We start from the raw sequence: 14,160 nt of genomic DNA, 5'->3' as shown, positions 1-14,160 counted from the left end.
GTGAGAATCTGCAGTATGCTAATATTTGAAACTGTCCAACACAGCAATGGAACACATATTAATCATCTGATTCAATTGCTGTTTTTGTATTGTAATTATTTTGTGTGAAAATGTCATTGATAGTTATTTGCAAGGCTTTTTTTTGCCATCTCGCAGTTTTTAATTGGTACACATTTCTAAATGAATGTATGAAATAATAATTGTGTTGCCTTTTTGGCACCAACTATATCAAGACTGTAGTCAAGTGGCATCTTAACCCCTGGCAATAGAGAAAACAACCTTTCTTGATTCTACAGTTAACCCAGTCTGGGAAAGTAAAGGGTGTGGCAACATCTCTGTCAACATTTGCAGGAAATCATACACAATGCAATTGGTTTTAATGAACGTGTCTTCAGTGGAGGCCAAGAAAGGTCATCACCAAGGTAGCATATGCTTCTGTCGACTTGACGCAGAAAGACCTCGAAACCCAGCACGCATCTCGAACCATAAGAACGACAACAGAATAAATATACATAATCTAAAAACAGTTGCTTTTGTCATTAAAAGTAGGATTTGCAGGGGCTTAACAGTTACAGGTGTGTTTAAAATACACAGCTTCCCAAGGCTTGAAGACACGGAGGGAAACTTGATAAAGGCATGGCAGGTTTCCACTTAAGGTATTCAAGCTGACACTGCAGCCCCACATACTCCCTACGCTAGCCTCGGGCGATACTCAGAGAAACAATACCAAGCCCCTGCACCTCACAGCTGGTGTTCAGTACCTGAAACCCGGAGATGTTGCAGCTGAATACGGGAGGATTAGAGTCGCAAACAAAGGAGGAGGCACATCCGCATGCGAGGGAATACGAGAATGGCACTGGATGACTCAGATGATTTAGATGATACTTTCTCTCCTTTACAGACTCAGAAAGTCTAGCTGAAGTAAATATGTTGAATAGATGGATATACAGTATCTGAGCATTTTCTGTTGAGAATTGGTAGTATTTGGTTTGACTACCTTAACTACATATGTTCGTTAGCATGCCCTATTCAGATCAAAGTCAGATGAACAGATTCACAGTTGCTCTGGTATATCATGCATATAGTGCACCTTGTGTTCACAAATATACCTGATGGTGTACATTGGATATATTTGCTTTCTTAGCTACTTTCCATTCTACAAGAACATTTTCACCTTTTCAATCATTTCTAAATTATAGGAGTACCAGTCATTGGTTTCTTTGAGGACATTTAAATAAGAGTTTCATTTATTGTCTTTGAAAAAAAGTCATCTTTGTTTTGTCAAAAAACTAAAAAACTTTCAATCAGACTCTGGTTTGTTCACTTGCCTCTTAACTCTGATCGTTTTTTTTTTTAACTTTCCAGCAAACAGAAAATAAATTGGTTTGATGTCCTCACCATTACCAGACAAACAGAAACGCAGGCAACAGCATAAATTTAATGTTAAGCAAACCGGTGATTGACAGAAACTTTGTGATGAATTACATTTGTTTACAATTTACTATAATCAAAACAAGAAAATGCTTTGCCGTGGTTGAATGGCAATGTTTAGGAAAAAAAGGTCTTGCTCACTTGAAAACTTGAAATGATGAATTAAAATGAATACTTACTGTAGAGATCATTGTACATTCACGTGATACAGTACAAAACAACGATGACTCAGTCCTCAAACTGTTCTCGACTCTCCCTGCCAGAGATCTCCAGGCTTACCACGTCTTTGTAGAGACAAACTTATAGAGAAGTTACATTAAACCTTGATACCCATTTCAAAGGTGGAAATTGATATACCCAAAACACTTGATACTCCTCACAATGGACAGGGATTTCATTCCGACGTTAGTTGACACATCCCTCCCTGCTGAAATCCACAACAGTCGAGAACCATCTTGGAGTGTTGTGTCCCTGTCAGAAGTTTCTGAGATAGAGAGACAATGTTATTCATCAGGGTGAGCCAAACACCCTTGAAGAATGGAGACGTGACAAAATCATCTCTTTTCGAGAATAATGACGGCTGCCAACGCGTCGAATAGATGCTGTGTTCTCAGCAACTATCGGAAGGTTTTCTTCATGATTCCGGCCCCACAGGTGTTTTTTCACAGGCGGCGTTGTCACCATGGCATCAGTCACCGTTGACAACAGATCAAAACATACCTCTTCATTGTAGTGAAAGAGATTTACCCAGCCATTCTGTGTATTTATTATATCCTTATGACTTTCTACAATTTACATTAAAATGTCTCTGCAATAAAATTCATTCACTTATACATTCATTCATTTCCCTGTTGGCTGATTTAGGGCGAGACCTGTATTATGCCGAAGACAATAAGGAAAGATACGTTTGAGTAATGAGAGAAATATGTTTATATCTCATTTATGTCTTTTGTTTCCACTCAAAAGACTGGTTTATACTGGTATGCATTTTATGCGTTCAAACCTGAATGATTGAATTTCAATCTAACCGAATAATATTTGCACAGTCTATAATTGCATGGGGCCTCTATGGGAAACAAAAACCTCTTCCATTGCTGCTAAGGGATTTCAGTACAATCGGATCTTAAATTGATGAGAAAATAAGAAAAAGGAGCATGTGTACATTAGGAATAACATATAAGTTAGTTCTGTTCCCATTTGTGTGAGGGGAAAATGTAGATGTGTGCCCTTGAGGACCTTAGAGAAGGCTGAGTGGTGTTCCCTCCTCAGTGTCTGACACTTCCAGCAGTACAGTGATTCTTCAACATTTCTTGTTATGTTAGACTATTCCTGGTTGGGGTTGCCACATTTGAATGTCAATGTATTTCTCATTTCAAGCTTTGCGAAAAAAAAAAAAAAAAAAAAAAGCACTGTCACATGGCCTGCACAGGCCTTGGACATTGTGATGAGTCTCATTCACATTCTGTCCAAACCTGACATCATTTGCATGAGAATAAGCCCAAACTGGAGAACGTGACATGTCCCAGACAAGGGATCACAACTTGGCTGTCATATTAGGCCCGTAAATTCAGGTGACATAGATCCTGTGTCCTCATCAAGCCTGTCTTGACAGTGGTTCATGTTCCCTACTATTTTTTAGGGGGGGAGGGGGGGGGGGATCTTTTGGGTATTTTTTTAATCAGGAAGACTGTCCCCCCTTTCCGGAGGTGTGCACATCTGGAGGGGCAGCCTGCCGGCCGGTGTGGCATCATTAGCCGAAACCGGGATGGTGAGCATCTGACACGTGTCTGAGGTAGATCCTGCGACCCGTGGACGCCGCATCCGCATAATGTGAAGGTAACGCCGCTCTTATGCACAGCGACGCTGTCAGGATCGACCCGCGCAGACAGAGGGGGGGGGGGGGGTGTTGGTTGGGGGGGGAGGTGGGGGTCTCTCCCTGCTTCAAAGGATGGTCATGATGCACACAAACCTCATACACACACATCTCTCTTCTCTCTCTCTCTCTCTCTCTCTCTCTCTCTCTCTCTCTCTCTGTCTCTCTCTCTCTCTCTTCTCGCTCTCTCTCTCTGTTCTCGCTCTCTGTCTCTCTCTTACACATATACACACAAACACAATGACTATCTTCAGCGTATTAATGTGTATCCCACCTATCACTCATGTGAATCGTATTCAGTCATAGCTTTTTGTACTAACTGGCCTTGCTCTGTCTGTAGAAACAAACAAACAGATTCAGCCCCAGTAATAAAAACATGTTTTCATGCATTCTCAAGGCATGGACAGCAACTAAATACCACTTAACTCTACTGGATGCACACACAAGACCCCTGGCCTCACTGTCACTTTGAAACTACAGTGGATCTCTCAACCTTTCTTCAGTCCAAGTCCATCCATGCATTATGCATGTCCCATGCATCACTCTGGGCATCACTTCCTGGTTCCGGGGCTAGTCACATGAGCTTTTGCGTGTTTGGTGGAAGTAAATTACTTATGGTCACTGACAGGGGATGGGTTTTGGCTGACTGAAGACATTACAGTGGATGGCAATGTCGGCAAAATGTTGTGGATTGTGGGTCTTCATTCTTTATTATCAGTAAGCCTATCTATAATTTCACTTGGTTATTTTTTGTAATGACAAATAGTTTGATAACTTGCTTTTACTATGATTTTCATATTTTGTTTGCAGAAAGGAGCAACGGTTAGTGATCTTTTGCTAAGTGATGAGTTGTGGCTGTTCCCATGAAATCTGAACTTTCCCACTGTGATAGCGATTTTGTGATTTCTGATTGCTTACAATAACATCATTTTTTGTGGCCCCCTCATTTTAAGATAGGATCCTCCCAAAAATGTATTCTGGCTATGCCCCTGGTCTAAACCTTCATATGTTGAACCTATACATACATAAGCCTCCAGGGTTAGGGTTAGCCTAATCTTTCACAGTTCACTGAAGCATATACGGTAAAGGTCTTTGAAGAGAGGAGGACCATAAAGGGATTGTCCTATCATCTTTTCTGTTTTAAGAGTATATGTCCCATAACTGTCATGGATGGTTGTGTAGACATGCTGATATATGGATGTCTGAGATTATGGAGTAGTGGATGTAGCATCCAGCTGTCGACGCTGATGTTTAGAGTCTATTAATTTTACAACGCTGTATAGAATTATCCATTTGTTTAAAGGTTAACTGCCTCCCTGCTTATGAAGAGTGCATTTTCTCCCCTCGCGCCAAAAATCATCGACGCACACCTTTGCGGGCCTTCGAAGACGCGTGCAGATAAAAGTTTGAAAGAGTCACGGGGTGATTTAAAAACAGGAAAGCGATAAATTAACACGTCCTCCACGCAACTCTTCCCCCAGTCCGGCCGCAACTCGATGACATATATGTCTTTAAGAGATGTATTAATAGAGGAACAAACAATCCACTTAATGCCCAAAGTGAAGGGTAGAGTCATTTTTACAAGTCTGCGAGATGAGATTCCACTTTCACGGCCCACGTCGGCAGTGATGATTTAGCACACCGGCCTGCCAGTCCTTTGTCACTTGGGCACGGCAATCTTTCTCTGTCAGCTGCCAGGGGGAGGGCTGAAGTTCAGCTTCTGTAATAACACTAAATGCACCGCTACCGGCTCATGGTCCGATAGCTCATGAATATGAATATACATATAAATAGACAAGTTTGGGAGGCGGAGAAGTGCGGCTCTGTCACTCCCGTCTTACCTAACATCTCCACTGAGAGTAGGCTGTGTCCCAGTTACTTGACAGAAGAGACTTCCACAAAGTTGGTCAGGGAACATGGAGGCCTACCTTTCTCTCACTTCCAATGTGCTTGTTCTTCAACTGCGACATTTACAGGTAGAGTTTATTATGCAAGTCTTGTGTCGACATTTCCCTGTACACTGCGGGTCTGCATTCGCCTCAGTAAAAAGCACCACTCGAATCGCGTGACATCACATGATTGCTGACTCTTAAAACCAAAACCCCTAGCCCTCATTTGAAACTAACATTTACACAACCGTTTTGACATAGTAAAACATTCAAGTAATCCTTAAAGTGATCATTAAAAAGTGTAATAATTATAAAATGACGAATAACTAAATAGGATACTAGCATTAAAACTATTTTTTTCCAATGTAGGTCATCTCTTTTATGCCAGTCTCCTTTATACATGCCTTAAATGGGTCAGCCTAAAGCAGAACATTGAAATATCACATCTGAGGTGGTGCCACAGGTTTCGATTAAACCCAACAATTTACCTTGAAAGGCCACATGATCACCATAATACATGACAAGCTTACAGCCGGTTAGCGCACGGACAAGCCCAGGGTATCCTTATAAAGCTACTGGTACCCAATTCCAGGGTTTCCTGAGCTAATGCAGTGTGTGAAGGCCACCAGGATGCCTCTGTTGGTGGTTTCCTGGTAGAGGACACCACACAGATGTACAGTACACTGCATATGTGGCCAGCGTATGGTTATTGGCACTGACACATTGACACATTGTATATGACGGTCTCCTCGGGGTGAGCTAATAACCAGCTGGAAATGCAAAAATAATATTTGTTTTGGAGAGTTAGGATGTATCGTCATGGGTGACAACTCATGCTGTATATTTGCACACACAGACTCTACCTGGGAGTGTACCGACACAAGTGTGTTCTCCTAGCCTGGGCAACCCCCATGTCACACCTGTCCTACCTGTCCAGTCACAGAGTGTGACGAGAAGTCCTTATTTTTGTCGAGGAGGACATTCTCCAAGCTCGGCTCTATAGTCTTGCTTCCTCTCCTCACATTGTCACTAGCTGTGCCAGCTTCCATTTTACTAACAGTAGGAGCCCTGACATGTGACATTGCACACGACTCCCCAAGCACAACACACCAAGATTGAGTTCCCCTGACTGTACTGGATCTGCACTGCCACTGCGTCTCTCGCCATTTTTTTTTATACTTTCACTTTAAGTTAAGCCAACCAACAGACTGCCAGGAAACATAGATGTGACAAAAACAGGGAGCGAGAGAGAAAGAGAGGGGGAATGAGAGAGAGAGAGAGAGAGAGAGAGAGAGAGAGAGAGAGAGAGAGAGAGAGAGAGAGAGAGAGAGAGAGAGAGAGAGGATGGGAGAGTGGTGGTGAATGCCAAAGCCAACCTGCCAGTCAGTGGCGGGGGTTTTGACAATCATAGGCTGTCATCACTTCCTGATCAGACCTGTCAGCATCAACGCAGGAACAAGACAGGGGTACGGAGGCTCACACACACACACGCACGCACACACACACCAACATACACACAAGAAGAGTCACTTCTGTTATTTATGTGCACACACACCCTATTTCGATGTGCCAACAAATCAAATGTGTCACAAAGTGCCACACACCATCCACTAGCATTAAACAGGCTAGGAGACCGAGTACATCTCAACAGTATCCTTTCCCCGGTCCTGTTTCAGACACTAGCTCTGGTAACAGACTCAAAGTGTTCTCCGAGGCTTCATATCACAAGGAAATTTGATAAGAAACCCACCATACTTTTAGAGTTATCTGACAACTGCACTGAAACGCAGAGGGAATGAGGAATCTCACCCAGAAGAGATGGTGCTTGTCGACAACAGCGCAGCACGTGTGTGAGTTTTGCTGCAGCAGCCTTCGTTTAGAAGACTCAAACTATTCATGTGCCCAAACAGGTCCAGTCCCTCTGCCCTCTGTACCACCTCCACCCCTCTCTGCCTCTACTCCTGCCCCTCTGCCCTTATACTCCACCCCCTTTAACCCTCTGACACCAGCCACCAAACGAGTTAACATGTGCTCATGATGATAATGATAATTTTGCAAATAGGCCCCAGGGCTGAGAACTGGAATGGTCTTCTGTGGTAACGACCCATTAAAGGAAACCAGGCTGCAGCCTTCTCCTCTCTCAGTCTGTCTGCCGTCACGACCTGCATGTCTGATCGTGGCTGCTGTGCGACGTCAACCGTCTGGAAGTATTAAATGCAGTGATTTTCATGGAATAGGTTAGATCGGATTGGAATAGATTTGGCCCGTTAGATTTGACTGTGCATAAATAAGAAGCCCCGAGGCAATATTTTGATTTTAACCAGAGCTTTTGGCCGTGATTTAGAAGGTAAGAACTGGGTGACAATGCTAATGAGGGGAGGCGTCTGTACGTGTGTTTTGGTTGCCTACGTGTATCCAGATTTTGGTTGTAAGCGTTGGAAACACACACACATACTAACGATACAGTGATCCTACAGTACTGCTCTAGTTACTGCAAGAGATGGTTAAGAGCCAAGCAGCCACCTGGTTCCTGCAGGCGTCAAAGCAGCTTTTTGATCAGTTTGATGGAAATGTGCTCTCAGTGTCAGGGGGAGTGGATGAACAGACAGGGGGATGTGGAGCACAGGCAGGACAGTCTGTCCATCACACCTGTCTGGCCTCATTCAGTTTCACTCACCGTCTCTCTCTCTCTTTCTCTCTCTCTCTCTCTCTCTCTCTCTCTCTCTCTCTCTCTCTCTCTCTCTCTCTCTCTCTCTCTGTCTCTCTCTCTCTCTCTCTCTCTCTCTCTCTCTCTCTCTCTCTCTCTCTCCCTCTCCCTCCCTGTCTCTCTCTCTATCTCTCTCTCTATCCCTCCCTCCTTCTCCTTCTCCCTCTCCCTCTCCCTCTCCCTCTCCCTCTCCCTCTCCATCTCCCTCTCCCTCTCCCTCTCCCTCTCCCTCTCCCGCTCCCGCTCCCTCTCCCTCTCTTTCTCCTTCTTATCTCTCTCTCTCGTTTTCTCTTCCCGTCTCCCCCACTTTTCCTTTATTTTTTTTCCATCTCTCTCTCTCTGTCTCTCCCTCTTTTCTCGTTATCTCTCTTTCCCCTTCTCTCTTGTCCCTCTCTCTCTATGCCTCTCTATCTCCCTCTATCTGTCTCTCTCTATCTTTCTTCTTCTACAGAGACGCCTCTTGCCCTGCCTCTTGGGTAGGCCTGGGGGAAGTGTAGTTGGAGCAAGGCCTGTTATTGAACCTGGAGTGGAGCCAGTCATGTAGAATATGCTGTCTCCTGAAAAACCCAAAGCGCTCATGACGTGGACACAGGAGAGGGGGAGAGAGAGGAGACCCTGGGTCTGGTCAGACCAGAGGACAGGCCACCCTCCAGAGACCCAGATCAACAAGCCTGGTCTCCCCACTCCCAACAGACAATGGAGAAAGGCTGTTATTGGAATGATCTTGTCGGTTTGGAAACACCAAGCACCATAGTAAGAATGTGTCTACGCACAACGGCTCCTTTCTTTCATCGCTTTCGAATTTAGTACGTTTAAATGGAACTACAGTCAAACGCACGGCTTTGCGGCGAGTTTTACTCCCCCCTGTAGATGATGGCCGCAAAATTACAGACGAGTCTAAAACGTGGTTGGTGGGTGATCATCCCTGCGTGTCATTTTCCGCCCGTGTTCTGGAACTACTGCAGGTGTTCAGTGTGTTTATCTAGAGTGAGTGGCAATAAGCAATCTTTAATTAGCACATTGTCACATTAACATATCATATGGAGCCATATGCGTTATTTTTTTTTTAAACATTATTGCAGACTGTCTCAAGTCTTGTACACGATAATTAAGATCAAACAATTTAATTTGGCTTGTTCATTATCCACTTAAGGTGTACAGACTGACACTTCACAAGGATGTGTACAATGTGTGTGTGTGTGTGTGTCTGGGGCTGTGAATAAAAACACACAAACACACCAAATTTGGGCATATGCAAGTAACCATCTCCATGGCATTTTCTGTGTTTGATATTCATTTGTTTGCGCTTGTTATATACAGGGAATCACTCCTACCGCCATGTCAATCATTATCACAGTGGTTCTACCAGTGGCTGAAGACACAGCATGGCACAGTACTGTAGGTTCACTCTCACTTAGAAAACTCAATAGAGAAACGATTTCTTGCACGTCTGCAACAATGTGTTTGTTGGAATAAGTGGCAATCGCTACGCTCGGCCTAATTAACAAGGTGGATTCTGTAAAAAAAAACAATAAATGAATATGCAAATGATCTCACTGTCTGCAGCTAATTTTCTGAAGCGTTGATAACAGTGTGCTGTTAAGCTTCTCTCTTAACCCTGATTTTCCTCATCCACCATAACAAACAAACAGAAATTATAATCCTATTATATTCTTAATGGCACCGGTTTTGTGTTCCTAGGGCATTTTGTGAGCAATTTATTTTAGATGCAATGTTTTCTTCAGTGTGACTAACAAAACTTGAAATCAATTTTCAGCCATGGAGGTGTCATTTTTTACTGCATACCTTTCACGCATATCATTCAGTTTACTTCTCATTCATTTCATGTTTCTAAGTTTTTCCCTTTTTTTGTTGTTGTTGTTTTGTGAGGCTTATCGTCCATCTCGCCACTTGGTGGACAGGAGGCGATGCCAGCAATTTTTTTTGTGTGTGTGAACTTTAAACTGATTAGCTTAGCATCATCACTGGCACATGAAAGAATGAAATATGTTTATCTAACAACTTATTTGTAAACATATCCTCTCATCAATACAAGGTGGGTGAAAGAGCAGACCTGATAACAGAGGTTTGAATGAACTAGAGGTGAACTTTAGAAAGTCTTTGGCGCATGGATGGAACTTGAAACTACTGGCCAAACTGTGGGGCTAACTGTCGGGTCACCAAGTATCATTCCGAGGTCACTAATTGTGATTGTAAGGTTGTTGGGTGTGATTGTAAGTTACACGCGGGACAATCTGTAAACCAGTAGAAAACCTCCAGTACTTAATCTGGGCACGAGTCCGAGGCAGGAGACAGTAGTTAGACACATTAGGATGGTACAGCACCACAAAGTTTACCTGCTATGGAAGATATTTACAGTAACTGATTCAGGTCGGAGTCTATGAGGATCATGTTCTTCTGCGTTAAGATTGAATGTGCCAGAACTTAGAACATAGAATGTTCTAAGACAACATAGAATGTGCAACAACATAGAATGTTACCTGAACACGTGCACGTGGTTTCATGGTTTTACATAAATAAATAACAATTTCAGTTTTAAATATCCGGTATCCTTAATGTTGATGTCTGTCCAAAGATATTGTTTTCAGGCAGACAAGCCAATACTTCTACACAGAATAGGATTGGGTTAACCTACATGTTCAAATTAATATGCGAGTCCTTCCCTGCTGTTTGTCTGTCTGTTTCCTTTACTGTCAGCAGTGTGTGAGTACGTACGTGTGTGTGTGTGTGTGTGTCAGGCCTCAACACTGTAGACTTGTGTTTTACAGGCTCTCCTTGATGACCTTCCACAGTGTGCACAGTAACCTTAGGAGAAATGTGACAAGAGCCAATATGACAGCTATGCAGGTGTGAGAGGGAAGAGCACAAAGTTTTCAAGGACACAGTATGTGCGTGCACTTCTCCAAGGGCCAACAAACGCCACCAACTGGCACAGAAATACCGCAAAGTTGGACACCACAGAGAAACACAGAGCGTTGGCTTGGGTTAGTGTTTCCCAATTTGGAAGTGCTGATGGGACGTGAGCTGAACAATGCCAAGGAGAGGAGCAAGCTCTTGATTCCTGCCTGTGTTGGTTTGAAAGGACGGTAGTTTCAGACTATTTCTATATTTCGAACAATTACGTTTTCATGTAATGTACAGGTACTAAGTAAATATTTAGTGACATGTACAAAACACACACACATATGCACACTGTTTTAGGAACATTCTACCTAGATGATTCTACTTAATCTAGATTAAATACATTTGTGTGTTCAATAACCATGACAAGAAATACAAAATGTGGACTAAACTGACAGGGTTTTATTATAAGTAAATTAAAGTCATTTTTTATTTTGTTGATGCGAAAAGTAGTCTCAGTCAAGTGACGTGTCATTAATGTGACACACAACACAATTGCAAACAGCCAAACCTATTCTTCACAAGTTTTAAAAGGTTTCTAAATATTTTAAGACTCATGGCAGTTCTTACATTACTGTAATTTTTGCTGCGGATTGAGTATGGGAGACTTATTTGAAGACCATTGCAAATCAGCTGTGACAAACATTCCAGAGAGCTCCCTCAACAAAGACTGCCACCCCACCACCAAAGGTTCTGCTAACAGGAAACAGTCGCATTACCTAAACTCCAACACACCTGTCTGACAGAGAGGGCTTCAACCTCAGAAATTAAACAAACGCCGGCTTGCATTATTCTTCTCAATTTCCCCTTTCTTGAATAATACCTAAGTTGAAATGCTGTCATCCCGGACACTAGACACGTAATTATTGTGGAAGTGTTTGTTTGGATTTTGTGTGTCAGGTGGTGTTTAAGCCGAACCAAATCCTTGTGAAGTCTCTCTGTGAAGCGTTCTGAAGACGGCAGCAGCTCTTTAATCTCGGCAGTACGCCGTAACATCCCAGACACACCTCTCATTTGAACTATTTATAACGTCTGCTTACGGTCTGGTCTTTCTCCTTCTCGTCTCTCTCTCTCTCTCTTCTCTCTCTCTCTCTCTCTCTCTCTCTCGTTTAGTAAAGTTTCAACTCGACTTCACCGATGAGAAAGAGTAACGTGAAGAGGCGTCATGTCAAAGGCATGGATCACATGACCTCACAGACAAGACTTGTGTTCAACCCTTAAAAGTCTGACATCGGGTCTACAAGCAGGTCATGTATTTTGTCTGTTTTTCAAGTAGCCCTCAAATTCTTTTTCAACACGAGGAGCTAATCTGCTTCATTAGCAGCTCCCACTTAATTGTCTGCGCCGCATCTCAGACATCTGACTGATAAGAGGATTGTAATAGGGCTGATTCCTTCAAATACGAGACGAGATGAGGAACAGTTTGTTCACAGCTGCTTATGGATTTAAGAGCTGGGTGGGGGTGCTGTTAGAGATTTAGGAGAAGTGGGGGGGTAGTGTGTGTGTTGGGGGGGTGTGGTGTGTAGTGTGTGTTGGGGGGGGGGGGGGGTAAGGGGGTGTAGGGGGGTGGGGGCAGTCTTTCATATGTCCTGCTGTTTCCTCTGCATGATTCTGCTGTGTGCCAGGTGGGGGGGGGGGTGCGTTGCAGTTCCGTTGTCAGGATAAAAGGGACTAGTTGGAATGACTTGGCGGTGACTAATCAGAGTTTAGTAGCTGTAGAGGTTAAGGGCCATCACACACACACACACTCGTGTTATTGCTAAACATTTCACAGTAAAATAAATTCCCACAGGTTTTAGAACACAGCTTTCAAACATGGTCGGAGAACGTATTTTAATCACGAAAACACATCAGTAAAATGAAGGCTTTTATTTTGGAAATACAATGCAGGATTTTATGTCTCATGAATACCTGAATGTATATTTCGATTACCGAAATAACACATAGCCTTTCAAAATACACAAACATCCAATTGTATGATGTCGCTTTGAGTACTAGAAAAGGGCGCATTACAAATAAACATTTATTATTTACAAATACAAACAAGCAAGACAAAACTACATGTCCTATATAGCTTGAACACAATTATGTATTTTTCTCTCTTTCCTGCCTAATGGCAAGGAAACAGACAACAACCTGGCTGTATTAGCTCAGTCTTTAATATTTGATGATAAAACCTGCACATACAGCCTTCCTGTTATGCCCTCTGCAGTTTTCCATAAGAAAAGATTATATTACATATCCTCAAGACAGAGACCAAATAATGATAGAATTTGTAATGTATCATCGGGGAGCCATCCTAGACCACACCCACCCACCACACACACACACACACTCACAACACACACTCACAACACACACACGCTCACAACACACACAAACACACACACACACACACCTCCTGCTCTGTTTAACTTCAAAGTCTTGGCAATTTCTGATCCATATGACATTCACACTCCTCCAGGGTCAAACAACATCTTGCAGCCTTCATAAAATGATTAAATATTTTAAACAGCATCCCTCTCCTGCTTCCTCACCCCCCCGAGACCAGCGCTGTTATCGTTTTTGTCAGAGTCAGTTTCCATCTGCATTTGTCATCCCCGGCCGCATTTACCAGTTATCAATCGTTGTGTCAGAATGCAAAATAACTGATGTTCTTTGGGGCGGTATTGGATGTGAATATCTAGGGCTTTTAATCAATGCATATTCCCCCCCGCCCCGCCCCGCCCCGCCCCCCCCCCCCCCCCTGCTCTCTCTTTCTCTCTCTTATTTTCTCTCTCTCTCACTAACATCCCCTTACTCACATAAATCTGAGCCGGTGTAATGTATTTGCACAGGGAAGACTAGGAGTGTTGTGACAGAAGCAGTAGTTATATTATCAAACATTACACCTAGGGGCTAAAAGAGTATCAAGGGCCTTTCAGCCTGCCTGGGAATCCCGAGCGAGGAGGACGAGAAGGGATTGCTTTCTGTCGTCCATAAATCAGGGGACGGGCAAGGCTAATCTCTCTCACTCAGCGGCAGAGTAAATACCCGAGGTGAGGATCTCACGCCTGGCTCCTCGCTCGCCGCACCTGCTTACGGGCGTCCGGGCGGCGCCGCGGCGGCCTGCGCTACGAGACCCCTGCTCTCAGAGCCGAGGTTGTCCCATGTGTATCTTCCCCCTCAACGTCAACCCCCCCACCCCACCACCCCTGTTCACCCATGCCGTGTGCGCTGGTTTGGGGCGTACAGGGGCGGGATGAGGGCATGTATCTGTGAGTTGCGGGCAGATGGATTGTGTGGGTGGGGCGTGTGGGTGGCGGTTGAGGACAGATGTGTATTGTGTTCTATATGTT

Source organism: Hypomesus nipponensis, chromosome 4, assembly GCF_054491055.1.
Source record: "Hypomesus nipponensis isolate SF chromosome 4, ASM5449105v1, whole genome shotgun sequence".
NCBI classification, from domain to species: domain Eukaryota; kingdom Metazoa; phylum Chordata; class Actinopteri; order Osmeriformes; family Osmeridae; genus Hypomesus; species Hypomesus nipponensis.
Note: the sequence above shows the minus strand (reverse complement) of the source record.